Source organism: Mus caroli, unplaced genomic scaffold, assembly GCF_978045245.1.
Source record: "Mus caroli unplaced genomic scaffold, Mus_caroli_1 scaffold_15, whole genome shotgun sequence".
Lineage (NCBI taxonomy): Eukaryota > Metazoa > Chordata > Mammalia > Rodentia > Muridae > Mus > Mus caroli.
The window spans coordinates 96562510-96584959 of record NW_028227270.1 but is presented as its reverse complement, the minus strand read 5'-3'; the positions used below and the strand labels follow the sequence as shown (position 1 = coordinate 96584959).

The window sequence follows — 22450 nt, the reverse complement described above, 5'->3', positions numbered from 1 at the left end:
TTAAAAGTTAATCTAAGCATGCTTACACACCTATAATTCTTAGGAAGCAAAACCAGGAAGACTGAAAAGTCAAGGACTCAGTGGGTTATAGAGCAAGAATTTTTTAAATAAAAAAATAGACAAAATGACAACAAATATGTAATTTTGCGGGTTTGTTTCTTTGTTTTGAGATAGGGTCTCTCAACATTGTCCTGGTTGTCTTGGGATTCATTGTGTGGACCAGGCTGACCTTAAACTCAGAGATTCATCTTCCTCTGCCTCCCCAGTGCTAGGATTAGAGATATGCACTACTAAGTCCAGTCATTCTGTGGGCCTTAATTACCATTTTACAATTCTAGAATCAGACAGCAATCTGAACCTCAGGTAGTTGAGCATGCTGCCTCCGCACATGGGTGGGAAATATTTATAGCCAGAGCAAAAATGAAGTAAGCAGCAGAGCCCGGAAGCAGCGAGCAGAGTCAACGGGGCTGGGTACACTCATATCTGTCTTGTGTGAACGTGGTTTCAGCATTCGGTCACTTCACTTGTTCAAGGCTCATCCCCTTGTCGCAAGAGCATGTCACACACAGTCTCCTTACACATATGTTACGATAAAGTTCATTCTGTACAGAAAAACCAGGCCAGAGTTTAGAAGAGTACAGGGCAGAAAAGATGAAGCTTCAATTCAATAAATCACTACCCCCTAAAGAGTGATAGAGAATGTGGGAAGGCCAATTACACAAAAGAGCTGGTGATGGGACAGTACTCACAAACAGGGAAATCCTTTGTTAAGCACACAGATCTCTCTACAGCTGGCACTTTCCCCCAGCAGGTGCCAGTCATGTCAGCTCCCAACTGTCACCATTCCCACTGGGACCTCCTCATGTCATCCATCCCTGAGAGGCAGGTATTGCTGTGAAATTCTTGAACCAGAAGTAACTGCAGCACTTACTGGGCATTTACATGTCATCCTAGATCATTTAAAAATATTTTTCTTTACGCTTTAAAATTAATTTTTAGTTAGCATAAACAGAAATGTTTCATTGTGACATTTAAATCCAGATATAGCATTATTCTTTGTTCTTACTGTTTCCCCATCGCCCTCCCCTTCCCCTCTCATCTCGTTTCTCCTTTTTTCCTCCTCCAATCAGTATCCCTCGTTTTTCATAGCACATATCTCCCATCAGCCTCTCCTGCTCCCCTCTCCCCCACTTAGATGAAAAATACCAGACTCAGAAAAACAAATATTACAATTTTCTCCCATATGTGGAATTTAGATTTTTTATACAAATATTAAGATAGAGGAGGAAAGGGGAAGGCATGTAATTATGGCCAGAACATGCTGCACACATATAAAAATGTCATGATGAATCCCGGTGCACTACACAATTGATGTATGACAACTAGGATTTTTTCAAAAGCAAAAGTGAATTTAAAACTCTGAAACTTGTTGACCTCTTGTTGAAAGCAAGGGAACTGGAGCTCAGAGTAAGGGCCTGACACCACAGTATGAGCTTACAGATTAACAACAGCATCTTTGCTGTAAGTCTGAGAACCAGCCACACCTTCACTGTGCTCTCTGTAGGCCAGTACAGTGGTTCATAAGGCATCATTGAACTGAGACGTTCTTCTTGTCCTAGCAATGAGAAGGCTGAGGCTCTGTGCTTGGTGTAGGCACATTGAGCCCTGCCTTTCCCTCACAGGCTTGTCTAAAAGTAACCGGCCAAGCCCACTGTCCATAGAGTCATGATTGACACCCAGGGTGGTTACCCCAAACCGATTGTGCATCTCATGATTCTAGATTAGTAAATGGGGTGAGGAAGGTTACCTCTGGGGCAGTCAACGAGCATGTCTACTTTTCTTTTGCACGCTGATGACTTGACTCCTCAGAACTGAGTAAGTGGGCTCTCAACAGCAAGCAGATTGTAAAATTCCAAGGCACCCTCTCAACCTGATGATGGCTGCCCTCCCTCCAAGATGCACAGGCAGCTGTGTCTTGCTTTGTTTTTCTATTGAGTTTTTGTTTGTTTGCTTAGTTTGGTTTTTTTTGGGGGGGGGGGTTGTTTGTTTTGTTTGTCAAAAGTGTTCTTCTTTATAGTTTCCGAATATTTATGTCCTGCCCAGTGCACAGTTGGCCAAAATTTTTCTCCCATTCTGTAAACAGCCTCTTCACCTTACTGATGCTTTCCTTTGCTGTGTAAAAGCTTTTAAATTTCATACACTCTGTTTGCCAATTTGAGCAATTGTTTCCTGTGCTGTTGAAGCCTCAGAAAGTCCTGGAATGCTCCTATATCTTGGAATGTTTGGCTTTATTTTCCCATAGTAGTTTCAAAGCTTCAGGTCGTATCTTTGTGCTAAATAATGCACATTCAGAAAGACAAATATCACTGTTTCATAGTGTGTGTGTGTGTGTGTGTGTGTGTGTGTGTGTGTAAGTGCGAGAGCACGCGCACACAGGATGTGAAAGTGGAAAGGGGACTATACAGAGGGAGAAAAGGCTTTAAGACAGAGGGACGTGAGAGGACTGTGGAATGCATATGACAAAAGAGTAGTAGAGAGTAATTGAGGGGGAAGAAACCAGCTATATAAGGAGATGAGGGGCACCATTATGAGACCCATTTCTTTGAAAAACAAAAAAATCTTAATTAAAGAAAATTGTTCCATGCTAGTGGATAAGGACTTTTTTTTTAAAAAAATGGAAGGTGTCTATACAATTTTTCTGAGTTTTCTTACATTAGAACATTAAATGTGAAAAGATTGTGCTTCATTTCCATACTGGAGATATATTTCTGGTCTTAGTGTTCAGTGTTTCAGCTAGACCTGTCTTTTGAAAGAAGATGCACGTGGGTCCCGTATCCTCATTTTAAATGAAACATTTACCTTTTTTTACAATTAAAATGACACCCACACACAAAGGAATACATGTTTATTGTAGATGTTATTTGAGACAAGATTTCACTCTGTAGCTCAGGCTGGCCCAGTCCCAGTTCATAGCCCAGTAGCTTCTTGAACTCACGATAGTCCTAACCAGTCTTCCCAATGCTGGGATTATAGACCTGAGCTGCCATTCCCAGTTCACTGTAGACTTCTTTACTGTCCACAGAGCTGCTATCACACAGGATCCATAAGGGCTTCTTAAGATTATTTTTTCTAGTAATGTTTAGTAACAATGCTTAAATCTTTAAAAACATCCATTACATGACTGCATCATATTTTAATGTGTATATGAGCCATAATATGTAACTCTTTCCTGTTGTCATACTTGGTTGCTGACAGAGTGTGTGCCCATTCCCTGAGACAGTCTGGAATCTCAGGCTTAGTAGAGTTGGATTCTTCTGAGAGCTAAGTGAATGTATCTGGTCCATTCCTCTTTGGTGGCTTCTAGCAATGCCCACCAAGCCTTAATATTCGCAGCCTTGTAGACATGTGTGTAATTCATCTCTGTGTTTAATGTTCCAATAGCATTCTCCTTTTGTCTCAGTGTTGTCTTGTGAAGATGTCAGCCATATTTGAGTAGGAAGACAGTTTATTCCAGTAAGATTTCATTTGAATCTGCAGTTATCTATTTGCAAATGTGGTTCCCCTCTGAGTGCCTTTGGATTAGTTTCAGAACAAAAATCTCTGCTTCTCATGACAGATTGTAGAAATATCCGTACATGGGCTGTAGAGTTGGCTCAGTCGTTAAGAGCACTTGTTGCTCTTGTGACTATCTGGGCTTTATTCCCAGCACCTATGTGGTGGCTCACAACTTTCTGAACTCTAGCTCTAGGGGATCTGACATTGGTCTCTGAGGGCCATCATGCGTGCTCGTGGTGCTCAAACAAACATACATATAGGCAAAACATTCACACATTCAGAATTATAACATAAATCCAAAAAATTAAAGTAAGACAAACATCGTACAGAAAAAGGTTGCTGACAGGGCAGCAGTCCCATATATGTCACAGAAAATACTTAAAATACTAGCCCGGGTTTTCTATCCCACCTTTGGTTATTGAGTTCCCAGATGAAAAACACACTCACAGCCTTTATATTTTCAGTAAGCCTTAAACAGCACAATGGTTGGGCAACTGCCTCCCCTCCATGGTGTTAGAATCTATTTTCCTATCGATAACCCTGAGTTATCACTTATTATTTACTATGTTCCACCTGGGCTGCTCTTAGCTCCAGTTGGGCAGCCCTCAGGGCCACACTCTCTTAACCCTTAACCCATGACGCCTTCTCCTTCCTCCTCTTCCTGCACATTCTTCTCCTCCTCCTTCTTCCAACCCAAATCTGCAAAACCTCTGTCTCTTCTGCCTAGCTATTAGCTTTTGACATCTTTATTTAGCAATCACAGTTAACTGGGGCAAGGTCACTTAACTACCAACTGCATGCAGACCCTCCTGTCTCTGGGGCAACCAGTTTGGGGGGACCAAATTAACATTAGAATCCAAACAGCATCAGACCTACCCACTACATTATAGACTAAGTAGGATTGCTTTCTTTCTCTCTGGGAGTGTGCCTGGAGATCATGTTTGACCATGGACCTGTTGGTAACCCAAGGACAATGCTTCATGGGGAAGGCCTGTTCCTGCCAAGTACTACCTTTCCATGGATGACTCTGACTAGTTCTGGAAGCTTAAGGTTAGTGTTTCACAAGATTAACTGGTGTAGGCTGCCTTCCAGCCTAAGTTTATCTCTGTTGGAATTGTGTCTCTGTGCTCACTTTTCTTCTGCCCACCTCCTGGTTTAAGACTTGGTTCCAAGTTTGGGGAGGAAAGGGGCGATATGACTCTAGGTTTCCTTGAATGTACAGGAGAGAATAGAGTTAGCTCAGTTTTAGATACTCTCTCCACCCTGCAGAAACCAAGTGTGGAGTCGACAGTACGAAAGGTCTGGGGATGAGTGTTGTCTGAGTGTGTTTGTGTTGCAACAACAAAATACAGGAGACTGGATAATAAATAATAATTTATTTAGAAGTCCAATGACAAGGTATTGGCAAGTTGACATCTGGTAAAGGCCTGGTCTATGATTCCAAAATGGCACACCGTGCTATGGTAGTCTCGTTAGCTGTCCCCGTGCTTCTGGTAGCCTCATTAGTTCCCCGTCCCTCTTGTGAGTTCTTTTATAAGTCACTATGCAGAAGCTTTCGTGGCTGGATAACCTTATCAAGGCCCCACTCCTTGACAATGTTACACTGGGGGCTGAGTTATAACAGGAATTTTGGAGAATGTGAACACTCAGCCCTCAGCTTGTGCTACCTCCAGCTCCCAAGAGGCTCCCTGAAGTGATGAAAGTATAAGACAGAGTTACCCTGTCCATTTCCAGCTGCTTCTATTCCTGTTTGTCAGGCAGCAGACATTTGAGGAAAATCAGCTCTGGGCAAAGAGCATTCCATACTCCCTGCAGTGAACATGGAGGACCGTTAAGGCAGGCGCCATCTGCCCACAATAGATGGACAGCTTTGCTGGCAAAACAGCACATAAAAAAGACAAGCTACAGTATAAGACAGAATATGACCAGCACCAGTGAGTTTCATAGGCAGTTAAAGTGTCATAAAAATTTAGGAAAGTAATTTGGAACAGTTTTCACTGATAAGAAATTTGGAGGGATACTGGTTGAAAGAGAAACTATTCCAGCTCAGGGAGCAGTGTATGGAAAGAAAGTCTACGACTAGTACAATATATTTTAGCAAACAAATTCAGTATTTATGGAGTCCCTAGTGGGTGAAAAAGCAAGAGAGGGGCCAGAAGGATGGTTCATCAAATAAAGCATTTGTTCACTGTGATGGTTTGTACATGCTTGGCCCAGGGAGTAGCACTATTAGGAGGTGTGGCCTTGTTGGAGTAGGTGTGTCACTGTGGGCATGGGCTTAAGACCCTCACCCTAGCTGCCTGGAAGTCAGTCTTCCACTAGCAGCCTTCAGATGAAGATGTAGAACTCTCAGCTCCTCCTGTACCATGCCTGCTCGGATGCTGCCATGTCCCCGCCTTGATGATTATGGGCTGAACCACTGAACCTGTAAGCCAGCTCCAATTAAATGTTGTCCTTTATAAGACTTGCCTTGGTCATGGTTTCTGTTCACCGAAGTAAAACCCTAAGACAATCACTATGCAAGCATGAGGACCTGAGTTCAAATCCTCAGGGTTCATGTAAAGCTGTTCATAGCAGCAAGCTCTATAATCCTGGCCTTCCTATAAGACATGGGAAGCAGAGACAGGGGAATCCCTGAAAGCTCACAGGTTGGCCAGCCTGGTGTACACAGCTGTAAGCACCAAGAGACTCTGCCCAGGCCAGACATGATGGCACTGGCCTTTAATCCCAGCATTCTGGAGACAGAGCCCTCTGGATCTCTATGCAGTCCAGCACATCCAGGGCTATCTCAGAAAGACAGAGACAGCCAGATGGACAGACAGACAGGGACCCTGACTCTACCTCAACCAAGGTTGGGTGTAAGGACTGAAACTTCAGATTCTCCTCTGTAATGGGCTTTCATGCTCACGCTCACATACACGGGTTGATTTAGCAAAGAGGGTATGGTGATGGTGGGTCATGCCTATAGTCCCAGAACTAAGGGGGCCACAGTAGGAAGATTACTGCAAGTTGGTGGCCCTCCTGGGCCACAAAGAGTCCACTTGAAGCCAAACATGCAGACTTTAATTCTAACTTGGGCTGTTCTCATAGCCAAGGTCTGCAGGCTCACATGAACTTCCCAAACCTCAAAAGCCTTCCTGTCATTTTATGCTGTCAGCACAGGTGTTGTCTTAGCACTTACATGATAGCATTCCCACAGAACAACCAAGCGAAGCACCACTAAGAGAATCTCACTGTGCCAGTAAAATGGGAAGTCCAAAGAGGCAAAGTCCCAGCCCTCAGCCTCCAGCCCTGGAGCTGGCTGCCCTTGGGTGTGGCAGAAGGAAACCTGATCTGAGGGCAAGATGACCTTGACCATCATCAGCAGAAGGACAGCAAGAACATCTTGCAAGTGGAGGTTTTAGTTTACTGCTTTGTTGCCTGTACTTAAAATTATAGGTTGTGTGTGGCCGGGAAAGGCCTTCCAGAAGAGATAAGTAACAAGCTATTTTAGGATGACTCTTCCCATGACATAAATTATGGTTTGGAGAGGAGAGAGTTTGGAGGTACCAGAGGCTAATTAGAAAGAGACAGCCCAGTCTGCATGGAGGCCAGGGAGAGTAGGAACGAGAGGCCACAGACCGGAGAGACCAGCTCCTTTCAATCATATAATATCACCGTCTAGCCTGGCATTCAGGGCCGTGGACCGAAGAGTTTTCATGGTTAAAGGTAATATTCACAATTCGGGAGAAGTGGGAGAAAAGAAGTGTTTCAACTGTTTGCTAGGATAGGTTCTGAGTGGGTAAGGAGCTGAGGGCCCAGCCCAGGGAAACACACTTGCTTTGTGTGTAGGAAGCCCTCAGCTCCACCCAACTTCTGCAAAACAGGGGTTTTGGGGGGCTTGCTAAAATGGGTTCTATAACTGCAGCTCTGGAGTAAAAACCTTGGCTCCAGCTCTCTCACCAGGTAAGGCTTGTCCAGCCATCCCAACAGCCAATTAAAGAGACATGGAATGGAGACAAGTAGAGATCAGGTGACATTGGGAAGAACAGAAAGGGGCAGTCACTCAAGTCCATCTCTGGGTACAGAACGGACGAGGGCGGGGAGTAGAGGTCGAGTCAATCACCCAGCCCTGCTCAAGGTCTCCTCATTGTCTCAGTTCTACGTCTGAAGAGTGGTCCAAAGAAGTTCTTATTGCTTGAGGGGGGGACAAGCAGGGTCTCAGGAGGTGGTCACTTGTTGTGGTTGTGGATAACCGCTCTCATCTGGGGCAGGGGAAGGCTGAGGGCTATGTCCTGTCCTGACTTTGTTCTTCCTTGAATCCAAGGTGATTTTAAGCGATTTAATCTCAATACCTTCATTCTTGAAACAGCACTGAGCTAGCTTTGGCAGACATACACGTGTTAGTGATTCTCATGCTTATGTGTGTGTGGGGTGAGGGGATGTCAATCAAAAGCCTGAACCAAGGTTAGGGAATGGACACAGAATGAAGGCATAGGTGACAGGCTTTTAGTGACACTGTGGGTGAGCAAAACCAGCTGCTGAGTGTCTGTTACTGCACCATCTGGTCAAGACAGGAGATTATGAGCAGGCAGATGTAAAAGGGTGATGTCACTCTTCCTGGCCATGGGAGTGCTGTGAGAACCTAATGCTGTGGAGAGTGATGCCGAAGGGTTAGGGAGCCTGAAGTTGCACTTGGCTAGACGTTTTCACTTGGAGTCTGAAGAATGAAAGAGGAAGGACCTCCATCAGTCTTGCTCTGGTGGAGGCAGACTGGGAGAACTGGAGCTCCCAAGCCCCACTGGGCAGGCTTCTCTACTCCTGCCTTGCAGCCATCCTTTGGTTGCCATGGTGACCACAGCAGACAGTGTGCAGATTCTCTCCAGTTCTCAAACCCCTCCCACAGACTACCATGTGTAGCCAATATGCCTCATGTAGCAATTAAAAGGAAAGATGATACCCACGCCTTCTCTAAAATGGTGGTAGTCTCAACTCTCCAGATAACTACCAAGTGGGCTGAGATAAACACAGAATTCTCTGCATCCCTTTATGGAGCTGACACCCGTGTGCATGAGTGCAGATGTGGATTTACACACTGATATGAGCATGCCAACTCAGAAGATATGTTTCTGAGAAGACAAAAATAAAAAACAAACGACCTGTATGGAACTGTCACCATTAAGAGAAAGAAGCAAGTTGAAGAAAGGACATAGACTACAATCCCATCCATATGTGTTAATTCATCCAAGGATTCCTGTGTCCTTGGGTAACATGTGTCCTTCATCTGTAGTACAAATTCTCTTACCTTCTGTTGTCCTTTCTGGTTTTGTTTAAGATGATGTTTTAGGTAGGGTTACCAAAAGCAACTTGGGGAGGGGAGGGTTTATTTGGCTTACATATCCCCAAGTCACAGTTCACTGAGGGAAGCCAGGGCAGGAACTCAAACAGGGCAGGATCCTGGAGGCAGGAGCTGATGCAGAGGCCATGGAGGGGCACTGCTTACTGGCTTGCTCCTCATGGTTTGTTCAGCCCAGTTTCCTCTAGAACCCAGGACCACCTGCCCAGAGATTTCAATGAGTACAATGTACAAAGTACTTCCAATAAATCATTAATTAATTGTAGCAATTAGAAGGAAAATACACAATTGCCTGCCTACAGCCATATCCTACTTACAAAGGCTTTTTTTTTCCAGTTGAGATTCCCTCTTCTCAGATGACTTTAGCTTAGGTCAAGTTGACATTAACCTATCCAGGATAAACAAGGGCCTCCTGTAGCTCAGGCCAGTCTCCAACTCAACACATGGCTGAGGATGACTGAATTTCTGATTCTTCTGCCTCTACTTCCCAAGTGCAAAGCCATGCACAGTTCCCTTATGCTTGCTTGCTTTTTTTAAAAGATTTATTTATTTAATGTATATGAGTACACTGTAGCTGTACAGATGGTTGTGAGCCTTCATGTGGTTGTTGCCAATTAAATTTTTAGGACCTCTGCTCACTCTGGTCAACCCTGCTTGCTCCGGTCAGCCCCGCTCACTCAGACCCAAAGGTTTATTTATCATTATACATAAGTACACTGTAGCTGTCTTCAGACTCACCAGAAGAGGGTTTCAGATGTCATTATGGGTGGTTTTCAAGCCACCATGTGGTTGCTGGGATTTGAACTCAGGACCTCCGAAAGAGCAATCAGTGCTCTTAACCATTGAGCCATCTTGCCAGCCTGCCCCTTATGCTTTCTTTTTCTAACTTTTATTTTGTAAAATTTATACATTCACAGAAAGTTGCACAAACAGCGCAGAGATCTCATGAGCCTTTTATCACATGGTCATATTTTATATATCTATGAAAAAACTAAAAACCAACACTGATCCAAAGTGTCTATGTGTATGTACATCTGTGTAGAAGTGGAAGAAAGGCTAGGTGGGTGTACGGGTATAGGTGTGTGTGTGTGTGTGTGTGTGTGTGTGTGTGTGTGTGTATGCAGGTATGGCTATCTCTGTGCATTTATGTCTGTGGGGGTATAGGTGTGGGTGTGTCTATGTTGGGGGGTGTGTGTATGTGTATAGATATAAGTATAGATATACATAGCAGGATACTGTTTCATAGATGTGCTGATGTCAGCCTGTACCCACCACCACAAATAAAATACAGAGTATTACCAAGAAATCCTTTCTGGGACACCTTCAGAGTGTCTCTTCCCCTAGCCTCATTCATTGTCCTCATCTCCGATCAGTTTAAGATTGTCTTGTATGTGAGGCTATGGTGTAAGTCTATGGTACTGCAGATGTCCTTTTGAGCATGGCTTTTTTTCACTCAGTGTGTGGCTCTCAGGATCTGTCTGCTTTATTTGGTATCCAGATTCCCTCCTTCCACATCCACTGTCTGGTTGGATATATCTTGTTTAGCAATTCGCCGACCATAGGACATTGCTGTATCATCAGTGTTCATGTATGGGTGGTAAGTGAATGTTTAGTTTGAGGGGAGCAGCCATGTATGCTGCCATTCCCACCAGCAGTGCCTTTGTGCTTTTATCAACACTTAATACTGATGGTAGTTTTTATTTCTGTTGTATTGGATTTTATCTCAACTCTGTTTCCAAATAATAACAGTGATAAATTCATTTGTGTGTCTGTACGGTATATGTACATGTTTGTATGTGCTCTTGTATGTGCATGTGTGCACATATGTATACACGTATGTGGAGGCCAAAGGTCAGTGTCCTTGTCTTTTTTGATTACTCTCTACCTTTGAGGAAAAGTTCTTAGTGAACCCAGAGCTCACCACTAAACTGTCCAGTGAGTTCCTATTGCCACCTCCCAGAACTGGAACTGTAGACACATGCTATCACAGTCAGCTTTTTAAGACCCTGGAGCCCAAGATATATTCTGAACTGTTTTGCCCTGTTCCCCAACTATTTTGCCCTGTTCCCCAACTCCAGCCTCTTCTCAGAAATTTACTAAGCTGGTTTGAATCGATCATGCTCCTACCTCAACCATCATACCCAGCTCTTTTCTTTTTCTTTACCTTCCATATCTTTAAGCTTTTCCTTTTATCTTTTCTTCCTTTGTCTCCCTTTGCTAAGGTGGACAGTGTGCTCCGTTTACTTTGATTTCACTAGTTTGATTTTCTCCTCAGTGTTTAATTTGTCGGCAATCAAATATTCATATGACTTTCACTTTTGCTATTTTCTTATGCAGAAGTGCTCCTTTCCAAACTTGCTTAGTTATTTTATGAATGTTAGTTCTAATTTTCTGCACATATTTTCAAACTTGCTTTCTCTCAGTTTATTAGCTCTGATCATTTTCAAGTTTGTGTCTCATGATTTTATTGTATGAAGAATGGGATCTTTCTCTACTTTTCTAAAATATTGTTGGTGGGCCATTGATGTTCTTATTTTTAAGAATGTTTTATTATAAAATAAAACATAGCTAAAGAACTGTAAACTAATAAAAGATGGCTACTGAATTATTGGAAGGCAAACACTGTTGTCACTGCCATCTGAATGTAGAATTTGGACTTGGTAGGAAACCCCTGCATTGGCAGTAAGTACCACAGAAACCCCTCCATTTGGCCTGTCTCAGTTCCAATTAGTAACTTTCAAAACTACTTATCCTGTGGATGAAATAATGTTTTTGAGAATTCAGGATTTCTGGTTTCTTTAAAAAACACAGAACTATAATATATTTTTGTTTTAATCCCATGTATGGGGATGTGGGGCTGCTTTGTGGCCACTGATAATCATTTGCCTTATATTCTAGAGGCAAAGACTTGCTGGGTGCAAATGGCTTCTGAGATTGTATGGCTTTTGGCATTCTGAGAAACTTTGTAGAGGGTTTATAAATGCTAAGACCCCAGTAAATGGTGAGTGGGTACTTGTTTGTCGTTGAAGGGAGTCGGCTTATTAGTAGTCATGCTCAAAGAAGAAACAAGGAGAAAGATTCTCTTCCATCCTTCTTTCTGTCCTATCCAGTGATAAGGGGTAAAACCAGGGGGATAAAGGGTGGGAAAAAAGAAGAACCCACAATGTAGCAAAGACCAGCTACAAGTAACGAAGCAACAAGAGGAAAACTTAGGTTCAGAGATCTCTATCCCCCCCCCCCCCCCGCCCTTTATTCTTCTTTCTCTCCTATCTACTGGCAGGGGATGAAACCAGGGGGATAAATGTTGGTAAAAAATAAATAAATAACCCACAAAATAGTAAAAGAATAGCTACACACGGACACACTAATTTTCCTGTGTCTTGCGAGAATTTCCAACTCTAGAAATTTCCAGAATCTCAGATGATCACAACTGAAGATGAGCACTCTGAAACACGTACTAAGTCAGCCGCAGCTAAAACTAGAAGACTGTCTCCCACGGGCATGGGGTACAACTGACTCACACAGATACAGTTGCCCCGCCCCCAGTCCCTCCCCCCCCCCCCCGCCCCCAGAGATACAGCTGCCTCCCACAGGTGTGGCCTGCAACTGGGCCAAAGTATGAGAAGGAAGGTGTCACCCATCCCCCTGTTTGACTCCAGTGCAACTTCTCAACTAAACAGAAGTAGAGGCTCTGAGACCAAGCTTCATGTGTCAAGTCACGATTCTTACTACCAAGATAAAATGCCTGACAAAGGCATCATCAGACATGTAGAATGAGTTCTGGCTCACTGTCTGAGGGTACACTCCATCATCATGGGGGAAGCATGATGGCAGAACAGTGAGACAGCTGTCATATTGCACCTACAGTCAGGAAGGAGAGAGAGTGGGGAAGGTGAATGTTGGTGCTCAGCTTATTTCCTTAGTCTAGGATCCAATGTCGCGGATGGTGCTGCCCACATTCACGGTGGATCCTCCTCCTTCAGTCAGTTCAACCTTTCTGGAAACACCCTCAGGGACACACACACAGCAGCCATGTGTGTCATAGTGATTCTAAGTCTAGTCAAGTTGACAGTGAAGGCTGTCATATTTCCCACCAAAAGCTCCCCTCTCTCTATGCCCATCAGGTGCCAAGATCTGACATGGGAGCCCTGTAGCATCAGTCAACTAGATTCACATACAGCTCTCTGCAGCCTCACTGTGGAGACATCTCGAAAACCCCTTCTTTAACTGCAGTTGTACATCGTCTATGTTATTACCTCAGTGCCTTCAGAGAACACCATTTAACAGTGACTTTCTCAGCTGACAAAAATCGTCCCTGATACAATAACAATAAAACAGCTATTGAACAGAATAGAGTGAGTACATTTTTCATGGGTGAACTACTAAAGTCAGTCACCAGGAATTATAAATGAGTTATTCCACTGTCATTAAACTAAATTTTCACGGAGCCTTATTGAGCCTCCTTATTCTTATTAACATGGAAGTACATTTTTGAAACCTTTAACCCTCCCCCACAAATGTTTTGTTTAATGCTGTTTTTGATTCCTGTATGAGACAGCTGGGTTGGCACATGTCATGTCGGGGGCTCCCGTGGAGTTGAGAATGCTCCATTGGATGATTATGAAATTGGATTTGATTGATTTAATCACTGTAATCACTAGCATTGTTCAGCTACGAGACCAGGAGGTTTTCCTTCCAGCAATTATGCAGGATGGAGTCACATTATGTAAGGAGCTTACCCTGTGTTTATTTTTCCTTAAATGGGAGATGGAGACCTCGCCATGAGCACTGCCAGGTGAACCTGTGTGATCCAGCCAGAAGAAGAGGGCCAAGTGGTGAGCCCAGTGAACGCTTTGCTGTACCTGACTCCCAGTAGGTAGAGTTGGCTATGGAATGAATTTATGTCTAAGTCATTATATCCCTGTATCATCCTTCAGAGAGGGCAAAGAGGCAGAATACCGGTCCAGGTAAGAGCTCTCTATATGTACTGCTTGTTCTTCATGATGAAGCTTTGAGCAGCTCTCAGAACTCATCACTCTCCCCATGACTGTCATCCTCCATCCTCAATATGTGCCTTCTGTGCTTGTGGCTTAAGTACTCATTTAAATTACTGACTGCCCAAAGGCATATCTCCCTAGTGGGAAGGGAAACCTCAACAGGATGGCTCTGCAGTCTTTGAAGAACCCCAGCAGAGTCTGGACTGTTGTTCTTCTATTGGTGCTGATGTTAGTGTTGGTGTTGGTGTTGGTGCTTTGGTTTGGTTTGGTTTACTTGGGTATATTTATTTATTATTTTTGAGGCAGAACCTTGCAGCTAAGCACAGGCTAGGCTGGAACTTCTGGCAATCTTCCTGTCTTTGTGTTGGGTTAGTTCTGTGTGTAGAGTGCACCAGGCTGGAGCAGCTGGGTTTCAGGTGTCAGCGCCATGGCTGTGGAGGCGCTCCTCTGGCTTGAGAAACTTAGGCAAGCCCGTTTTCCAGAGCCATGAGGTGCACACCGGAAGGAGGCTGTGTACTGTGAGGAAGTAGAGAACAAGGATTCTGAGAAGTTTGCACATCCTGTCAGAGTGCAGCATGGCGAGCTCTCTGCAGCCATGTGCTGTCCGGTGGATGGAAACAGGACCCTGGAGACCACCTGCCCCAAACCCTCATTTGCTGATGAGGAACTGAGACTGACACAGAGTGTCAGGATCACTAGTGGTCCTGCAGACTCAGGCCTGCTGACAGACTGCAGGGATAATTGCAGCCAAGAAATCTGTTTACAGCCGTTAATTGGTCCCTTTTCTCGCCGATATAAAAGTGTTTATGGGCAGCAGTTACAAAACTCATTAAAAAATATATTAGTTGCTGCTAAGATAAAAATGTGACCTAACTTTATTCTCAAAATAGTCATAGAGGAGGCTGTGTGTGTGTGTGCGCGCACACACACACACACACACACACACACACACACACACACATATGCATTCCTGCTCTCCTGGTGTCTAGAATCCTGCTGCACATAGTAGGTGTTTAATAAAAATAAGACAATTTGGTTTGGGGATGATTGGAGGGGAGAACACAGTTCAACTGTTCTCCATTGGCAAGGTAAGAAGATTGTGATGTTGAGGGGATGTCTGAGGATGGCAAGAAAGGACCGATCACTGTGGAGGAGAAATAAGATCTGTTCCCCATGCAGGCTGGTACAAGGCTGAATGGGCTCAGTTTAGAAAGCAAGGGTGGGTTCTGCAATCTGAGGAAGGCCCACCCATACATTGTCACTTCTCACATACAAATGTCTGCACTGCTCACTGCTCTGGGTCCTCAGAGCTGGAACCCCCTGGGATACAGCCCAAGAAAACCCCTGACTCAAAGCTGAGGACATTGGGGAAACCCCAGGTCAGTCAACTAGCAAACGACAGGCCTCCATAAATAACATTCAAGTGTTTCAAGTGGAAGAGAGACCAATAAATGCCCATGGGTGTACAGGGATTGAGAAGGGTAGACTCTCACTGATTTCCAGGGAAGGGGGAGGGCAAATCAAAGGAAGAGAGAAGGAGGAAGGGAGGGAGCGAGGGAGGGAGGGGGAATATTAGTAGGGAAAGAGAAGAGAGGAGAAGAGAAATGGAAAGAGCATGGATGGGAAGGAGAGAAGAGAGATAGGAAGAGAAGAAAGAAGAGTGGTTGGGAGGGGAGCAGAGAGGAGCGGAGGGGAAGGGAGAGAAGAGAGGAAAGAAAAAGAGAGGAGAGGAGAAGAGAGAGGGGATGAGAAGGGAGGGAAGGAGAGGAGACACTGATTCCAGTGCCATTCCTCAGCCCTGTGGCCTGGGGTGATCTTTGGGAAAAAAAATCGCAGAGCATCTCTAAGCCCATTTCCTGACCTGGAAATAGGGAAATGACTGTACTGGTTTCCCAAATGAGCTACTCCATGTTGAACACCTATAACAGCACCAGAGCTCAGTCAAGCTGGCTCTGGAAGTGTTGTTGTTATTGTAGTGGTTAAACAAAATGCTGCAACAGACTGCTACTGGGACTGTTCAGAAGGCCGTGGAAGAGGCTGACAAGACCTTCAGCGGGGGCAGCGTTCCCATGATTAGCAACCGCTTCGCACAGACTGGTCACCAGAGTGAACCCTGGACTTAGTCACAGTCTGAGTTCATGACTGCCGAGCTAGCCACCATCCTTGGTTATATCTGGAAGGTGAGACTGACAGTCACTGGATGAAAGCCAGCTGTTGTCAAATACCTTTAAGCTCTCCCCATGGACAAGAGAAGAATTCATGTTGGATACAGGACCAAACTGCACTGGAAAGTACTAGCTGAATACCTGCCCACGAGGCACTCACCTGCAGACAGGCTCTGAAATCGATGTGTAGTTTAGGACGGGTGTTTTTGCAAAGTTACTTGGGGCTTCGGTATTTTTTCTTCCCATACAGTAATAAAGTAGCCCAGGGTAGAACACAAATAAGGCAGAGTGCCAAGAGACACTGAAGCAGCCCTGGAGACTTCAGGACACTGCGACTGGAAACCTTCCATGCTGTAGGCAACTGCAAAGGCCACACTCACCAGAACAGCAGACTGGAAGCCAAAGCCAGTGACCCAGGGGCCGTGCACACCCAGCTCAGTCTCAAAGGAGCACGCCACTTGGCAGGTGGCCTATGCCTTTAAAGTTAGCAAATATGGGTGTAACTCTGAGCAACGTAATGAACCTTGCCAGGTCTCAACTCTTCAGCTATAAAGTAAGAGAAGTAATTGTCTCTGTGTCTCAGGGTGTTTGTGAAGTTCAAAGGGGAAGGCTAAGGAACCACAGCTTTGGACATCTTACTATTAATATTATTAACAATAATTACATTACTTGCTGGAACTAAATTCAGTGCGATGACATGTGGAAGGGTGAAACAAAGTCCTTCGTGTAAGACTGTAGCGATACGCAGAGACAGAGACTGGGTTTACTTGGAGTTCCTGGGGAGGGATGGTAGACATGGTGTGTCTGCAACAACCGTGAACAGGGTCAGTGCAGCCTGAAGCTCTCATAACGTGTTCATCTTAGCTGCTTCTGCCTCAAGTGTCACCTCTTAGGGAGAGGAGAGGGAGAGGAAGGGGGAGAATTGGATCCCTCAGAGAAGGCTGGCGCTGGTGGCCGTATGTAGGAACTATCCTGTCTTCCTGTCTGAGGAATGGAACAGTTAGATGCACTGCATGATTTACCTTTAAAGAGTGGTAATCTCAGAGGTTGGTAATAGGATGGAAGTGTTCAGGTATACCTGGAGGCTTCCTGTGTATTATAACGTCTCAAAGGTGTGTGAGAATTCTCTGTGGGGTACTGCTAAGATGTGGAACTTCAGAGAGACACTTAGCAAAGAACTCTCCATGGAAAAAGCAGTTAGTCCTGAAAGCACAGCACACTGCCCAGGAAGGTCAGCCCCCCCCCCACACACACACACACACGGAATGTGTATAGTATTGTGCTTTTGCTCTTTTTGCAGCACTGAGCATTATGTCAGCCTAGAGCCTCATATACAAGGCAAGTGTTCGACCCATGAGCTAGATCTCTGACCCTCTTTGATGGTGATGGTGGTGTCTGTTTGCTTTTCAAGAAAGGGTTTCTTTGTGTATCCCTGGCTGTCCCTGGAAGTCATTCTGTAGACTAGGCTGGCCTTCAACTCACAAAGATCTGCCTTCCTCTGTCTCCCAAGTGATGGGATTAAAGGTGTGAGCCACCACTGCCTGGCTGACCCTTTTCTTTTTATTTTATCTTTCATTTTTAGACAAAGTCACCCTAGTTAATTGTTAAGGAGGTCCTTGATCTTGCTATATAGCCCAGACAGGTCTGTAACATGCCATCCTCCTGTCTCAGTCTTTTGAGTAGCTGGAATTACAGGCCAGAACCTGACTTAACTGTTTGTTGCAGAAAAACTTAGATGGGAGGTTAGTCCTTGGTCATCTCTAGAAGCTCTTTGAACCTCAGGAAAAATTATGTTTCCATGAGATGCTGCATTTTATGAATGAAGGTGAGAGAATTTCTTCCTGGAAAACTCTATTCATGTAAATTCTCTGCCTGAACTTTTACTACAAATGCACTCACCTCACTATTCAGTAGCAAAGGTTTAAGGAGTACAGCTTAAGGAGAGAGAGGAGGGGAGACAAAGAAGACAAACTACGTCAGTATTTATTCATTTGATCTATATTGACAACTTCTCCAGAAGGAAATTGTTAAATAGCCAATTAGCACATGAAAAGATGTTCTGAGTCATTAGTCATCAGGAAAAGTGGAAATCAAAATCATAAGACATACTTCACACCCACCAGGATGGCCGCATCCAACAGACAGGCAATATCAGGATTGAGGGAGCTGCAGAGTCCCCTGCACACTGCTGGTGGGAGTGTAGACTAGGGCAGCAGACCATTGTGAGGTGCTCAAAGGTCACAGGGGCATGACTATTTCATTTCAGGATCTGTGCCCCAAGGAGAAGAAAACGTCATTTCACTTCCTGTTACCATGTCCCTTTGAGATGTCTGCACAGAAATTTGTATGCAAGGGTTCATAGTGACATTATTCATGATTGCTCAAAATGGAAGCCATGTCTGTGTCTATCATCTAATGAATGGTTGCATAAAACGAACAGTGCAAGATTATTTGAGAGGAAGGTAGAAGGCAGTGCTTACCCATCCAACAATGGGGCTAAGCCTTCCAAATAGCAGCAAAGCAAAGGAAGCCCCACGCAAAAGGCTACATTTTTCTAGGTTCTCCTGATACAAAGAGTGAAAAAACTGGGCAAATCTATAAAGACATATTCCACTATCAATGATCAAAGAAGAAAGGCAGTGAAATGCATGAACATCAAATAGACACATGGCAGCACCCAACATCATCAGTCATTAGAAACTCATTGAAAAGCACAGTGAGAGAGCACGTCACACCTGCTCGAACAGCTGCGGGGTGGTAAGGAGAAACCACTGGTGAGCATTGCTGGTAGGAATACGAAGCCGTGCGACACTTTTCAAACCATGAACCCATGAAAAAGTCTACATGAATCTTCGAGGAGTGCTGTTAATGAAGACAAAGGAAGAAACAACCCAAAGGTCCGTCAACTGACCAACGTGTAAATGAAATACATCACAGTCATACAGTGGAGATCGTTCAGCTACTAAAAGGCATGAAGTACTGTCGGATGCTGAGCCTTGGAGAAGACGTTATTGATGAAAAGCCCCCAGATGAAAAGACAAAGTAGATTTACATCAACCTGATACTGAAGTGAGTCGGTGGAAGAAGATTATGCAGTGACTGAATAGCACAGAGTTTATTTGTGGGGCACTAAAAGAGTCCTGTGTGTGTGTATGTAAGTCACAGGTCAAGTTTGGGGAAATCTGTTCTCTCCCTCCATCATGAAGGGCCAGGGATTAAACTCAACATCATTAGGATTGATCGTAAGCACCTTAACATGCTGGACCATCTCCCTGGCTCACGTGATGTATTAAAGGGTAATTTCACTGTCAGAGATAACATTGCAAACATCCAACCTGTGTATAAACTTTGTAGACCCACCTTAATGACGGATCAGCAACTGGGGAAGGTATAGTTAGAGGAATTGAAGGGACTTGGATCGGCTTAAGACACCTCAGAACCAGGTTCTCAGCACAAAGAAGATGTATTCACCCCAGAGAGACAAAAGGTCGAGAATAAGAAACAAAGACAGTAGATAGAGGAAGAGGGAGGAGGGGAAGGGATCTTTGTTTGGAGGGAGTGGTGGGGAAGACAGGCTCTGGATGGACAGGAGGAAAACATGGCAAATGGCAACTTATAAAGGTAGAAGGGGAAACGCCCATATTGGGATGAGGTCTTTAATTTTGATTGGGCATGTTAATTAGGGTAGCCAAAGTGGGGTTTTATATGCCTCAGTACAGGGGAACGCCAGGGCCAAGAAGTGGGAGTGGGGGGAGGGCATGGAGGGAGGGTATGGGGGACTTTGGGGATAGGATTGGAAATGTAAATGAAGAAAATACCTAATTTTTAAAAATGTAATAAAAAAAAAAAAAAAAAAAGAATATGCACCACAGGCTTGGTCACAGGCCTATCTAGTGGCGCCATCTTCTTAATTAAGCTTTCCTCTTCCAAAATGACTCCAGTTTGTGTCAGGTTGCTATAAAACTGACCTCTTGTCAACTTGACACACGCACACATCACTGTTAAACTATAACCTTTCCTTTCTTGTTGTTCGCAAGATTAATATCAATATCACAATATAAAACATATTTCAAATTTTAAAATTCCCACAGACTTAAAAAAAAAAAAGCAAACCCTTTAAAATCTCAGCCTTTTCAAAATACACAGTCTCTTTAAAATATCCAAAGTCTAATAACTCTGGGTTCCTGTAAAATCAAAAATAAATCGAGACTTTGTTCAGGAATGAAGAGCCAAGACACAATCACAGTCTGAACAAAGCAAAACTAAACCCCAGCAGGGTAAATAACACAGTGTACAATGTCTGCAGTACATTTAGGATCTTCTGGACTCCCAAGGGCTTGGCAAGTTGTACTTCTCTGTTCTGACATTCACAGAACAAAAACCTTGTTTCCTCGGCTCAGGCTAACTCCACCCACAGCTGCTGCCACCCTTGGTTGTCCATCCCACAGCACTGTCATCTCTGAAATGCTGGGTTTCCCTGCTGCAATTGGCCTGCACTTTCACCAATAGCTTCTCTTGAGCTCTCCACAAAGATCCTGACCCTGACATATGGTACCAGACCTCAGTTTCTCTCCATGACCCCTTCAAGGCTGGACCCTCAAAACCAGTTCCATTTGGGAGACTAAGGACAAGACCAAGTTTGGCTAACAGCACAAGGACAACCTTGGCCACTGCTAGACCATGGTCAGCTTCTGTGTGCTGACTGTGAGGAAAAACTTCCCAGATGATTTTGCCTCTCTGACACTGGTCTCTTCTTAATCGCAACTGATTCTTCATCCTCAGCTGACCAGTATCGATCGTTCCCACTAAGCAAAATTATCACTTTAATGGTTCTGCTTTCTTGTTGACCATAGCCAGTTCTTCAACCCTGCATAGCCTAAGCTCAAATTTTCAAACGGCCTCCATAGAGTGTTTAAGGAACTCTTAAGCATCCCTCTGAAACTGCACAAGCCCAACTCCATCATCTGCTTGCCCTCAGCATCACTAAGTTTCCACAACAGCTCATTAAGCTCTGGCTCTAAATGGCTTTTCTAGCCCAAAGCTCCAGAGTCCTTCAACAATCCTCCCCAAAACACAGGGTCAGGTCTGTCACAGTAATACTCCATACCTGATACCAGTTTCTGTCTTAGTTGGGGATTTTTATTGCTGTGATAAAGTACCCTAAACACAGCAACTTAGGGAGAAAAGGGGTTGTATTTGGTTGGTTGGTTGGTTGGTTGGTTGGTTGGTTGGTTGGTTGGTTGGGCTGTTTTGTTTTGTTTTGCTTTGTTGCTTATATTTCTATATCAGCAATTTCTTCTTGCAGGAAGTCAGGGCATCAGGGCAGGAACTCAAGCAGGACAAGAACCTAGAGACAGGAGTGGATGCAGAGGCTAGGGAAGAGTGCTGCTTACTGGCTTTCTCCTCTTGGATTGCTCAACCTGCTTTGTCTTAGCAGCCAGGACCACTAGTCCAAGGTGGCACCACCCACAGTGAGATGGGCCCTCCTACAATAACCATCATTAAGAAAATGTGCCATAGGCTTGCCCACTTGCCAATCTAATGGGGGCATCTTCTCTAGGTTCTCTCTTCCAAAATGATTCTGGTTTGTGTCAAGTTGTCCTAAAACTATGCAGCACACATGCTAAGCCTAAGCCACTGACCATCAAAGCCGTGGGTGTTGATACAGTCTTACCAACTACTGATCAAGGGCATCTAGCACACCCAACTCCATGCCTACTGCTCTAGTGAAAGGCAACCTCACTCCTTCCTGTGGCAGGAGGTCCCCAACATTTGCTTTGTCTATACTGTTGCTGCAATGACATTCAGCCTTCACATACCAGCTAGAGGAATGTCACTTCTGGTTCAACTAGCTCCATGTCTCACAAGGCTGGGTGTAATGTTGACCATCCCAGAACAAGCATCTTCCTGGCCTGCTCCCTCCCACCCAACCCTGGACTCAAAGGCTTCATTTCTCAATGTCTAGGGTGCAGTATTCTCTTTGCTTCTGTTTTTGTTTGTTTTGCTTTGTCTTTAATTTTTCTTGCTGTTGTGTTGCTTTTGGTTTGGTTCGGTTTGGTTTGAGTTTTTTGACACAGGGTCTTATGTAATCCATGCTGGCTTCTGATTTTCCATCAGCTGAGGCTGGCCTTGTATTCTGGGTCCTCCAGTCTCTACATCCCAAGTGCTACCATCGCAGATGTGTACTACCATACCCATCTCTGGACCTTTGAACTATGTCATCTCCTGCTGAAATCTCTTCATCCACCCTCCTCTCTCTCCATGCCATCCTCTCTCTTGTCTGTGCCAGCCGAATCACTATTTTTGCCTTCACCCCACATTCATCTGAGCAAGACTAATCACGATATTTTAGGGATCGTGGGGAAATCACTTTCTCCACAAGTCCTTCCTGGTTCTCA

The 22450-nt window shown here is 44.5% G+C and overlaps 1 protein-coding gene across 2 annotated transcripts in view; it reads left to right on the top strand.

Moving 5' to 3' along the window:
* Ripor2 (RHO family interacting cell polarization regulator 2) overlaps positions 1-22450 on the top strand; it is a 223839-nt gene that overhangs the window by 61620 nt on the left and 139769 nt on the right. Inside the window, exon 1 of one of the 2 annotated variants that reach the window (XM_021180185.2) lies at positions 13801-13857. The exons of the other annotated variant lie outside the window; for it this stretch is intronic. The gene's annotated coding sequence lies outside the window, so the exon portion shown is untranslated. Of the gene's footprint in view, positions 1-13800; positions 13858-22450 lie in introns of those variants that run through there. 2 annotated transcript variants of the gene reach the window in all.